General features: G+C 41.6%; 1 long non-coding RNA gene across 1 annotated transcript; it reads right to left on the reverse strand.

The window, feature by feature from the left end:
- Nucleotides 1-6,575: 6,575 nt before the first annotated feature.
- On the reverse strand, nucleotides 6,576-7,960 carry LOC142032896 (uncharacterized). Its single transcript, XR_012651024.1, has 3 exons — nucleotides 7,823-7,960; nucleotides 7,586-7,669; nucleotides 6,576-6,702 (listed from the first exon to the last, which is right to left on the reverse strand). It is a non-coding gene; the product is annotated as an uncharacterized LOC142032896 (long non-coding RNA).
- Nucleotides 7,961-13,703: the final 5,743 nt, after the last annotated feature.

Genomic DNA, 13,703 nt, shown 5'->3' on the forward strand with positions numbered 1-13,703 from the left:
AGCGGGAGTGCTCAGGGGTTCCGCCTCTGGCGCGGGCCCGCGGCAGCCGCCTGGGCGCGGCGACGCGCACCGCTGACGACAAGCCCCCGCCCCGCCGCCGCCGCCCTCCCACGAAATGGCGGCGGCCGGATCTACATCTGTGCGGCGCCCGGTATCCCTCCGCGCGTTAACCCTCGGCCGTCCGGCCGTCCGTCAGCGCCGGGGGGTGTCACCGGGAGGGGAGGCGGGGCTGGCTCCCCCGCGGCCTGGGCGTCGCCTGCCCCCGGGCTCGGCGCCGGAGGTGCTTCCCGCGCCCCGAGTGCCCTGTTCTCTCGCCCTCCCGTGTAGCTGCGCGGCGGGCGGCTGGGAGGGGGCTAGTTGGAGCGGCGGCGCGGCGAGGAGCGCGGCTGAGGCGTCCGGCCGCCTCGAGAGCAGCAACGGGAAGGGCTTGGCGGGAGGCGGAGCGCCTGGAAGCGGGGCAAGGAGGGCGCCTCGGCGGGAGCCCTGAGGCGAAGGGGTTTGCACCTGTCGCTGGTGCCAGGGATACAGCTAAAGGCCTGCCCTTGCCCGGGAGAGAAGCAGCACCGACGAGGAGTGCAGGCCCGGTGTGAGAGTAACGGGCCCGGAGTAGCATATCGGCACATGCAAGTAAACCAAGCCGAGCTTCTCAGCGTAGGGAAAAAACCAGCACCAAAGGGAAGATACAGCAACACGGGCTGTCTGCACAAGGGCCAGGCTCCTCAATTACTTAATCTGCAGTGATACCTTCTGTGACACTTCAGCTCCTTGGAGGCTTTTTATTTTGTGCAGCACGGGGCAACAAATCGTTTCACCTAGGCTCTTTTTTTCTCATAGTAATAAATTATGTAGGTTTATGCATAGTTGTGTACGTGAGGAAGGACTCTTACTCAACTTCCATCAAGTAACAAGGAGAGAAAGATTGCCAGACTGCCTTTCTGCTGTAATGAGCGGATATATTGTATTAATAAACATGGCATTCGCTGTCGAGGGAGTATGGATATGTAATTAGGTAAACCCATTGCACTGAACTGAGTTTGCATTCATTATAGTGCCTTTATTGCACTACTGTTAGTTTTCTTGCTATCTAGGATGCTAATTATTACTTGTCTGGAGAAGGCAGCGTACTCAGAAAACCTGATTGTGTAACAATGTTTTCAGCAAGAAGCTTGAGAATAGCCAGCAGTGAATTAGGGAAGCAATGCTCCTTTTTTAATTTTAAAAAAGGTACTGTAGTAGCACTGCCATAGTTTTTTAGCATTTACATCAGGTATAGGCTAGAGAGAAAACAATGCCTTGTACTTGTAAAGTACAGTTATCTTTCTGTGATCACCTAACCATTCCTAGCAACTTCCTCGTGTAGTCTTCATTTTCTGCTCATTATCTTAATTGTACTGAACAGCATATTCAGGAAGTGTGGTCCCAAACTAGTTCATTGATGTTCTTATCACCTTAATCAAGAATATTGCTAAAAAACACCTTGCTGTTCCTTGCCTGCTTTGGATTATGGATGCTGTTAAACTGCTCCAAATCACCAGCGTGTCTATCTTTCTGTCACAGACATCTTCCTCTGCCTTGTAAACTGCTTACAAACTTCCTGAATTTTTTCATTATTGTCTGTCATTGCGGGAGATTTAGGTACTTAACAGTATTCCAGTTCTACATTTTTAATTATTATTTGAGATTAATGACCTCTAATGTGACTCTATATTAAGAGTTTTGATTTGGCTTGCTATTTGCATTTTACTGTATAATGAAAGGAATGAAGAACAGCACAAACATACTGTTGACAGGGTGTAATTTTCCCTGCTAATTTAAGACAACAGGAATTGTTAATCTGGTAAATCAAGTTTTGTTTGTGTGCCTTTCAACAGTTACGTGTTAAAATCAATATCTCTATTAACATTTGACTCCAGATAGAATTTAAAATGTATTGGATAGCTCTTGTTTATAGCCACTGCTCAGAAACAGGTTTGCCTATTTTGTTTTAGTATACCTGTTTAGATGAACACTTTATTACACTCACTGGTCATTTTTTCTTAAGCAAATCCATCAATTTAAGTACCTTTAAATACATTTGAGAAAAAGAATAAAAAATAATGACTTGCGTAGGAATGAAAAACAAGATGCACACTCATAGTTCTGTGGCCATTTCTGCAAGTCACAGTACACAGTCCTGCTTGGAGAACATGATGCTTCTCACCCTCATCTCTTTTTCCTCAAACTGTGAGGTAAAAATCATATAATTTCCCCTCAGCGTTTGGAAATAAATAAAAACTCAGGAAGAGCTCTTACTTCAGTAGGAATACTCGGGCAAGTAAGGCCTTGTAACCTTAATATATTGATGTGCCTTACACAAAGAGTTTCTCACCTTTACCATATGCAGCAGGTGTACTCTAACACTACTTGCACAGATATGTCATATAGTAATATGAAATGCAAGAGGCACAGATGATGGTTGCTGAATATGGGCGTTGCGACTTATTGTGGAACTAACCAGTCTATTTGGGTTTGCTTCATTTTAATTTGATTTTTGAAGCTAATCCTCAGAAGTGGCTGGAGAGGTATTACCATGTCTAATCCTCATACGGTACTGGAGTTGGGTTAGATTTTCAGAAGTTTATTATGCAAAATAGCTTAGTAGCTGTGGCATGGTAATAAACAGTTTGCACAAAAATACTGAGAACAGACCAGCTCACTTGAACTCCATCTTTGAATTTTGTTTGCTTTTTCAAGTATGGCCTTACAGAGTCCAGTGCAGCCAAGTGGTCAATAACCTCCAAAGGCTGAATTTGCCAGTCCATTTCAGCTGCTTTGTGATGGTCCAGCTGAGCAAGCATGAACGGAGATTGCCGTGACACATTGTCATAGCACTTCCTCTCAGCATAGAGGGGATGAGGGAAAAGCATCCCAGCCTTAGTTTAAAGGTTAGTGTAGTTTGCTTGCACATCAATGTTAGTTTTTCACTTCCGCTTGCCTAAGACCAGCCATTTTTACATTTTGAGCATGCTATTCTACCTGTCTTCAAAACAGGTGGAGCAACCAAGCACCCTGGACACCAAGCAGCATTCCATACAGGATGCTTCATATATCTGAGAGGAAAGGGGGAAATAAGATGCAAAATGTTCTCCAAAAGATCTTCCTTTTTAGGAAGGAAAAAAAATTGTTTCAACAAAAGCAAGACATCCTTCTTGTTAGTCCATCCGGTAGATCATTATTAGTTCCTGTTTGGAGGAGACAAAACACAGCAGCTTCTCCTGCTGGAAAACAAAGCACTAAGAAGATCAACAACAACAACAGCTTCTCCCTGTTTGCATGCATTACCAGGCCTCAATTTTCTCTTCAGCATCCTGTCCAACTTGTTTTTCCTTTAATTATCATAAAGCAAGTTTGCAGTCAAATCCTTCTTCAGTCTGAGCAAAAGTCACCTTATTGTGGACCCTTTAGATCCAGTGGAGACCAGAAAGAATAAGATCACAGAAGAAAGCTGATAAAGTAAGATTGTTCCATTGGCTTTTTTTAACACAACAAACAAAAAGGCTGAATTTGCCAACCCAAGTGCCATTACATGACAGTGGAAGAAAAACAGGTTTGGGGATGTCATTGGGTTCCACCTGATCCATGTTTTAAATACCAAAGACCAGCAGCCCTTTCTGTGTAGCTCCCCTTCAAGAAGGATGGCAGGGTCATAGTTACAGCCTTTGTACTGCATGCTCCGTTCCCTGCCTGTCACATCTGGGGCCATTATGTCTCCTTCTGTTAGGTAGAAGAGGTAGCAAAACCCTTTCACATCTGGAGTCCAGCCCAAGGTCAAATGTGTTAGGCAGCAGTTAGCTTTCTAAGGAGTATTAGATAAAAGGTAACTTTTTGTCTTATATTTCAACTTGGCAATTCTTCATCTCCCATTGTTTCTTTGACAGCTTCTCTGACATTCTCACTAAAACAATTTCCAAGCTATTCCACGTTTCCTTTGTATAGTCGTGCTTTTTGTCTCACTGCTAAGTCATGGGGCAAAACACTGAGTCCCTACATTAATCTGTTTTAAGTTGTTGCTGCTCTGTGTAGGGAGTTCCAAGATCTAACGTTTTAAGTCCACATACAAGTCCTAGTGAAAAGCTTGAGTGCTGTGTTGAATAATGGCATGCTAAGGTTTCATGGCTTGCACAAGGTCATGTGGGATTCACAAGAATATAAAATATTTCAGTAACTTACACGGAGATCAACAGACCAAAGTTCCCCACAAAATCTTCCAGTCTTCAGGATTTTGTTTAGCACTTCATTGTTTAGCACTTTTTTAGCCTCATAGTGACAACATAGTTTTCTTTCAGTTAAAGATTTTTCTCTTCTCCTGAAATCCTTACAGAAAATAAGAGGTATTTTACCAGAAAAAAGTTTTGACAACATAAAGTTCATTATGTTATTTTCACAGACCTAAACAATGAAACCTCTGAAAATTGCTACAGGATGTTTATTAGTATTCATACAGAGTACTCATTTTTTCCCAGCAAAACTACCATTTGATCTAAATGAAAAAGATATTCCTTTCAAGTCAGCAGCAGTTTGTGTCAACAAGAATGTTCATTTTCTGTGCTGATTCAGCCCTATGGATATTGAAGCATAAAAGTCAGATGACCACATGCATGGTGTAATTATGATGCCAGTTTTGAAAAACGAAAAGTTTTGCTGTCATGCAGCTACTAACTACCTTTGTTTTCTGCTTTCGTATGAATTCTTTACATTCCTGAATAAACATAGATAATGTAAACGTACATGGCAAAATAGCATCTTAAAATAGGGGTGTGAAGGGCTGAGTAATGAGTCACTGTTGCTTAAAATAAGGTAACACAGGCTGAATTCAGCAGGTGAAACCCCTCTCTGGAGCAAATCAGAGTTTTATCAATTTCAGTAGGCCAGGCTACATCAGTTGGAGATCTCTTCAAAAAGGTATTTAATGGTGACCTACTTTACCCCATCCCTTTGGAGGTGGTTGCTTTTCCTTGTTATACCTGTTTTTTGACCCCTCAGGCTGCCTTCAGACTGCATGCTAAGTCTGTAGGAGGTACACTGTTACCAAAAATGACCAAGCTCTTACAGCAGTTTTCAGCAGTACTTAATTTGGCCTATTGTGTTTACTAAAGGAGGCATCAAAGGATTCTCTGAAGCGCTTTCAAGATATGTCTATTTTTATTACTTTGATGTAATTGATTACTAGTCAGATTTGGACCATTCTAATTCGGTTGCTCCTCCAATACTTGTTCCAGGACGCAAATGTACTCAGCAAACCACAACCTTTGAGGAGCATTTGCGTTTAACAAATTATTTGACCAGTGTACCTACTACACTATAAAAGTTGCTAATCCAGATAAAATGTTAAGGATTAAAGTTAATTATTCAAACAGGCTAGCTTACATATTTCACAGGCCCCCTAGTATAGCCATGGCTGTTCAGGCCTCACAACATGCTGCATGACTGATTTGAAGTGTAGGCTTCCATTCACCTGGCTTGCTACATGCCAAGTACAATTTTCATTGTTCGATTAGTTACAGGGAATTAGTTAGCCTGAGCTAATCAGGACACCGATGGTGTACTTTATACCGAAGTATAAACGACCTTTTATCTTAGGATGTTTCCCTGCAGAGATCAGCCAGTGTTTCCAGAAGACCTGGGGCAGGGACCGTCTCCAGAGTTAGGAGCCCTAGTACCATTGACTTCCCAAATGGCCTGCAGCAAACCACCTTTCTTGGTCATTCCCCCTTCTTCTGAGGCAGTCCTGATGATGAATCGCTCACATATTTGTAGCTAAGTAAACATTACACTTCAGCAGAGGTAGCAGGTTGACTTTCTGTCACTCTTCATTTAGAGGCGCTTTTTGCTTGTAGAACATTCTCTCTCCCTGCACCCCCCCCCCCCTTCTGTTTTATACAAAATAATACTACATTTCCCTGGGGAAATTATTACATAGTCTTATAGATTGCAGTGTTTTAATTGTTTTATGCTGTATTGACTTAATTTAAAATAATGATTTAAGTAAATAAGAAAGTCCACAGAAATACTTCAGGGTTTGTTTTGTTTGTCTTTGAACTGACAGGAGTATATGCCATGTACTTAGACAATGGATTTAACTAGCCAACTATCATGTGGTACTAGGAGTCATTTCACTTTTCTTTTTGTCCTTTTGAGCAACCTCATTTTTAAGATTTGGCTGATCTTTCCAGTTTTTGCTATGTCCCAGTTAACCATAAGATGTCCAAGAGCTTGCTTAGACCTCAAATATCCAGGTAATTAGAGCTAAATATATCTCTTAGAAGGAAGGAATATTATTCTTGTTTGCTGTCATATTGTAATTCAGGAAATACTGCAACTAAATCACCAATACTGAAATTAGCCAGTTATTACACTGTTCATTATGGTTAGGGGGATGGATCAGGGCAGTATTTCTGAGAGGGTGGGTTGTGACACACATGGTAGTCATGAAATGTGGTCAGGTGTTGGCAAGTTGTTGAAAATTTTGCAAATTACAAAGCAAAGGCAACCTAGCTTCTGCACTCCTGCTTTTATTCTTCAAGGTCAAGCATGCTTTTCACCCTTTCAAGAAATATTACAGAGTTTTGTCACTTTTACAAGCATAGATCTTAATTAATTTTTATAAAGACAATGAGGGCTGCAATTTTTTTTTTTTTTTTGCTTTGGATAACGGAACGTCATCTGAAAGAGAAAAACCACAGAAAAATACTGGCTTAAGGAGTTGGCAGTGGGATCCAAGATACTAATTTTCTCAGTCATAGTGATTTAAATTCAAGTTAACAGGGAAAAAGATAATTTCTTAGTCCTTCCTGACTATTTGGTGGCCTATGTTAAATTATTTTATGATCTCTGTTTAGCTCCCATATTAGAAAAACAAACACTGCTGCAATTAGGCATGGAGGACTCAGGTACTTGGAGACTAAATGATATGCTTACCCTTACATCGCTCAGGATATTTGACAGTATCAAATCATATTGGACAGGCAATTTGAGGAACTAGGTCCAGCATCCATTTCTACCGTAGCTGTTTTCTGAATAATTATAACATTTCTGTCCCTGAAGCTGTCAAAATAACTCATACAAAAGTGTAAAAAAAAACTGAATAAAAATAATTTCTCTCGGGGAAGCAGTTCAAGACATTCTCAAGCATCTTAATAAATTAACTGTAGACAACCTATGACAAGACTAATTTTCAATGAAAGACCCTCTGCTCTAAAATAAGGGGGCACTAGGATCTTTTCCTAGTTTCCAAAAGTACTCTCCTAGCATGTTGTTCAAGATGAATGCTTCTTAATTACCATGTATTTATTTTTCATTTACTTTTTACCTTTCACAGTCATTAGGCTTACATTTCCTGTAAAGTAAGTTTTGTAAACTTTGAGGTGATATGTTTATATCCCACTCTTTGTGCTGGTTGCTTTCTCTGCTGATTCAAAGGGAAAAAAGAAACTGATTTTTAAGAACATATATTTACAGACCTTACAACTCCCTGTACTAGAGTGAAGTACAGAATTTATATAAAATTCTGGCAATATCTTGAAAAGTAAGTGAGGAAGTAACTTACGAATCTTCTAGGGAATAGCCAACTACCTAGATATGGAGCTGCGCTGTGCTATAGCTGACCTGCAGTCTAGAGGACAGAGAGTGCCTGGAAAAAACAGAAAAGAAAAAGCATTACTAAGATAGGCATAAAAGAGGCTATATTAATCTTATTTACCTGCTGTAGTACTATTCCATTTCATTGCCTTGGAATCAACATAGCTACTTTTTCCCTGCTTTCATCTCCATCCGTTATACATACATTTGTTGTCTGAAATTGAAGAGGCATGGTGTTTTGGGTTGTTTTTTTTGCTCCTCATTATTCTTGTGAGATGATAGAGAAGGGGTATGGGTTACTGTCAATGCCAGACCTGGCTAACCTTGAAAAGGGGAGACAGGCTCAGAAATCTCCACAGCCCTGTTATTACACAGCAGCCTGAGAAGGAATGGTAAACTGCTGTTTTACTGCAGTGTCAGTGGGCATTGTGACACAGGAAGAACTTAAGAGCAGAGTGCAGTCGTATTGCAGAGATCCTGTACTCTGTCCTCGGCAGGGGAAGCTGGTAGTTTTTCTGTGCTATAATTAGCCACTGCCAACGAATGCATATTGCGTCACAGGAATTAGTCTTGTGGCATTCTCACCTTTGCCTTCCGAAATGAAGGAAATATCTTTCAGTGACAGCTATTACGCCAAGTGAGTAAAGTACTAAGGGAACAAATATACCCTTAGTTGCCCGGTCAAGGATATACAGCCTTCACTGACAGCAAAGATCAATGCAGTTTAAAAGGGAATGGTGAGTGGTCCCCTGCTGAGAATATATTGATACATATATAGCTTCTTTTCCCTGGAATTCCCATCATAAGAGAGTGGCTTGCAGTGTTTTGACAGTGGTTTTACTTCATGTCTGTTCATTTAGCAGCGTGTACTTCCCAGATTATGTCAGCTTTGTCCTCTGTAGGTCCTTTAGCATAGGGGAGGATGTATCTGTTTTCCATCACTGCAGCTTCCTCCCAGGGGACAATCTGGGGATTTTGCTGCCTGGTGTACTGCAACAAACCAGGCAGAACCTGACACAAATCAGTAACATATCTGGTCTTTTATGAACATATTAGTGAATCCTAAGGATACTTGTTCTGAGTAAAACTGTTGTGAATTAGCAACTCCCTGGAAGCCAATAAAGTTCCCAATATGTGCAAGTCTGTATGCAACCAGTGATCAGATCAGTCTGGATCCTCATGAGCAGTACATATTGGATCAGCTACCTAAAGTGGATGGAAAGACTGGATGGTTCATGCAATGGGTCAAAATTTAAAATTCATTGCAATATTGTATTAACTGTGTACTTTCTTGGGCATCATTAGTATTACCTGACTGATGTTACTTCCAATAGTTTCATGTCATACAACTTGTTACTTTCTATGCTTTAAATAAAGGCAGTTGAAATCAGTAACTTAGTGTAACTGAGTGGATATTCATAGTTTCATCTTGCGCTATTTCTGCAAATATTATAGTAGCTGTAGAAACCACTACCATGGACCAGTGCTAACCATTGCATAAAGACAGTTCCAGCTTGGAAAAAAACATACAGTGTAAGTAGAAAGTAACTGAACTTTATCTGGGGATATCTAGGAAGTTAGCACTGAATACTCCTATTCTTTCTTGAGTTGGGGTTTTCTTCATTTCATACCCAGCTCATGGATAACATTTCCCACTCCCCAGCAGTAGCCGTGAGAAGAAGAAATTAAAATGTTAAACTTGTGGCTGAGAGGTCAACGCATGGTAGTTTTCTTGAATAAATAAAAACAGAGTCTACTACTCTGTTCTCTCATGTGCAAAGTTGCCATGTTGGAACTTGATCCAATTCGTAGAAGTCTTGCCATTTTTCTTTACATTCCTGTTTTCGTTCTTTTCGCAAATTAATTTGCTACAATTTGCAACAATAAATAGCATCTAAGCCACAGGGAATCTTAAAATTCAACAATAATACGTGCTAGTAGTAGGACACTGCAATCACTTAGGCAATTACAATAGCACCTGCTTTCAAAACATAATAGTTACATTGTAAAATTCTCGGACATTAGTTAGATTAGAAAGTAATATCATGCTAATTTAGTAGTAATTTTATAATATGAAATTATGCTATCACAAAATTACCCTATTGATTCTATTATAAATGTGATTTGTTTCCTTAACTCATTTTTTCTCTCAAACACTTTGCCCACCACAGAATAGTAGCTATTTTCAATAAACACCAGCAGGAGCCACTTAAGGTGCCAGGACTCAGAGTCAAGTGAAAGCATGACAATCTCAGCTTTCTTCTAAAGGCAATTAAGCCTCTGGATGTAAAAATAAGAAATGAAAACCTAGCCAGTATGCAATGCAATTGCAACTTGCCTGCAATGTTCATAAGCATGTAATAGAGGAAAGTAACATTATATATGTGGTCTTATGGTTTACGTTCTTAAGCCAGTCTCCTTATTTTTTGAGATTCAATTATTTAATAACTGGGTGTTGACAGTGCTGCATAACTAACTGATGGAGACATTGCATGAAATGAATCACAGTTCCTATAGCCCTTCTGGGGTGTAATGATTTTGCTTGCTTTTGGGGAAATGGAAGAGAGAGAGATCTTTGCATACAGCAGGAACAGCAGCTAATCAAACCCCACTGTGAAATGACTCGAATACAAAGGGAGAGATCTAGCTTCCTCCTAGACAGAGGCTTGTGTTTGCTGATCACAGAAGCCAGCCTGTTGGTGACAGTATAGTTTTTAGTTGACAGCAGTACTTTTGCCTGCTGCAGAGATTATTCCAGGTGCTCAGTATGGAAAATGGCAATGCCTATTCCAACAAAATGGCTTTAACAATATGAGACATCCTGTTGATAGAAAAGCTCATTACCATGAAAGAGTGCTGAGCAAATTACTGTGCTACTTAGGCTTGTTTTAGAGATGGAAGGACTGTGTGTCTGCTACCTCAGAACCTTTCATCTCTTACCCTTACTGGTGTGTACTTGGTAAAATAAAATAAATAAATAAAATTTATAAATGTTCTTTTCCTTTGCAAATCTTAGTGTTCTAGAGAGACTGGTAAGTATTATCTCATTTTACAGCTGAATTAAAGGCATGGGGAAATTAAGCAATTTTTGAAGGGTAACAAGAGCTTGTTTTCACCTATGCTCAGTCTGTTGGACCAGGACCAACCAACTTGTGGATGCTGAAGGCAGCTCTTATTTCTACTGCGAGCTGGACCAATGCAGCTATGTTGTAGTGACATTACGCTTGGCAGAATAAATTCTGCCAAACATGAGCTGCATCTGTGCTACAAACTTTTCTACCATTCTCATCAAAGCATGCATACTAGTAAGTTAATTGGGCTGTTTCTCTTTTGGGCTGTGTTTTGGAAATTCCATGTAAAAGACCCGAGCTAGCACTAACTATGTATATGTCTTCATGTGGGCTCCATGCTCCATCTTATCTGTAATGTTCTTGCTAGATGAAAAATCCCAGTGGTAGAGGATACCTACTGCTGAAAGCAATAATCATATTTCAGTACTGGTGACCTAGGTTCTGTTCAAGTATCTATGCTTGGGCTTTTTGTGCTGTTATTTTTATTACAGCAACTCCCATACATCCTACCCAATACTAGAGTTTCAACAGCCAAATTCAGCATGAAACACATAAGCAGACGCAATCTCTACTTTTTAACAGTTCACAAACTGAAGCTAAATATGCAAGAATGAATTGTTGCATATTACTCTCCCTGAAAAAGCTACAAAATTTTCCAGATACCCAACAGTATTGAGGTTTGAGTCAAAGTTGAAAAGGATGTTGATAAAATCTTGAAGAAGCAATCTGCCTGTGGACTAAGAATGTCCATGTAGGGTGTTAAATGTGTGTAACAGAAGGAAGATGTCATACCTGCCTGGTAAACCTCCTGATGTTGACTGGTCTTAAGTCCTGACCCCATGACATGGTCCCTGAAGATGGACTACTGTGTAAAAACCTGTTCTTTTCTGCAGGACTGAGTAAGCTGCAGCTTACATTTTTCCTCTTAAGTCAAACAGGAAGTCTGCAGCCAAATTGGAGAGTGAACACGCATCTCCTGAGCTCCAGTTCAAACTGGATTTCTAAAGACCATCTTTTGCCTCCCCTTCAGTTAAGAATCTCATTCAGGCTTCATTTTCTTTACAGTTTTTCCATAATCTATGACTTCAGCCTTTCATATACCAAAACCGTTCATGGCTCATGTCAACTGATACCTATGCAGACAGGCGAGGCACAGTGAGAACGGTTCCTCTCTGCAACATGTGCAGATTGTCTAGCAGTGTGCTGAGTGGAGCACTGATCAAAGGCAGCACAGCGGAGCTCAGAAGCTTCAGTGAAATGTCAGCTGTGCTCCCAGTATCACAGCTAGCATCCACAGAAGGCTGGAAGAGCAGAAAAAAGGGAGGAGGAGGGAAGGACAGAGGCTTTCAACTTCAGTGTGAAGTTATTTGATTCAGAGTTGGAGGATTTACCTTGTATATCTTCAGCCTTATGTATTCTTCCCTCAGAAAGTTTCACAAACGAGGTTACATCATGACATCTGATGTGTAATCTTTACAGAATAATCAAGCATTTTGCTCTTTCATTATCCTGCCTAACAGCAGGCATTTGCCTACACAAGAACGAATCATCTTAGGACATCAGACACAGTCATTACAAGGATAAACTTAGGTGAGGTAGGGAACAAAGATACTCTGAGAGCACAGGAATATTCTCACTAGCTAAAGAAGATGATTCATCAGGAAATGTTAATGTAGGGTCACAGGTAGAAAAGTATATTCAGGCCAGAAGCACAAACAAGCTGGATTTGTTTGTCTTAAACCTAGCTTCCAGAATTTGTTTTTTTTGCCTTAGTTGTTTATGGTGATTTCAGCTTTTGGTTAAGATTGTCCTGAATTGATCATTAAAGCAAACTACTGAAAGAGATCTAGCACTGGGCTTATATATCCTAGTTAATAGAAGGCAAACATGACTGCCGAGTAGATTCAGCCAAAGACAGACCAGTGGGTTCATCTGACTCAAGAAATACTTACAATTACTCTTTCATTGCTTTGCTGAACCCTATTAACTTACCCCAGAACTTCTTAATTACCAATTCTGGGCTGGCAGGAAAAGCGCACAGTTGATATGGGCAGATATGGTGTGGTTTCCGTACACTGAGGGAGGAGAACTGTGCTCCAGACAAGAACACGTAAAGAAGGAGATATATCTTCTAGAAGGATTGCACTGCTTCAGCTTTCCTGAAGATGCCCGTGCTCTGTGCAATATCCTGTTAGCACTTGATGGATTCACCCACAGTAGCAAAGCATCTTGAACCAAATGGTGTCGGACTCCTGACCAAGAGACTAATGCAAGAGTTTTCAGGTCTGGCTGGATTGTCTAAATTGACCCGGGATGGCTGCATACTTTGTATTTTTTCACTTGGCTACACAGGGGCAATTTTCTGTGCCAGAATGACCAGTCTCCTTGACATAAAATGAAACAAAATTAAATAACACACTCAGAGCTTGTCCTGCGCAAACTATTGTCAAACATGAGGCGGGTGGGCCTCTCCCTGTAATATTAAACCTCTCAGCACTCACGTTATCCCACCTCAGAAGAGTTATGATACCACATGAAAAACATCATTCACGCGAAGAAAAATTTTCGGTCTTTTACTCCAATATTTTTAAGACCATCGACATGAAATGCAACTCGAACACAACAGGGTGACGACAGATAACATAGAGCCTCTAAGTCATAAGCCACACCTGATTAAAGTCGCACTCCCTCACCTCCCTAGCCGTACCTTCAAGCGAGGGCTGCCCACGCTAGGTGAGGCCCAAGCGACCGGCCGCACATCCCCACAGACCCGCTGGCCGGCCGCTACCCCCCCGCCCCGCCCCGCCTCGCCTCAGGAGAGCAGCTGACTGGGGAGGCGCCATGCCGCGGGCTGCCAACGGCCGCGGCCCCCTCACCCCGCCCCGCCCCGCCCCGCCCCCGCTGCCCACCGGGCTCCGCCGCCGCCGCGCCCTCCTGGCTGTAACGGCCGGCGCCGCCCGCGCGCCGCCTCGCGGCGGCGGCAGCAGCAGCGCCCCTGCGGGAAGGCGCGGCCCG

This window comes from Buteo buteo, chromosome 1, assembly GCF_964188355.1.
Source record: "Buteo buteo chromosome 1, bButBut1.hap1.1, whole genome shotgun sequence".
Lineage (NCBI taxonomy): Eukaryota > Metazoa > Chordata > Aves > Accipitriformes > Accipitridae > Buteo > Buteo buteo.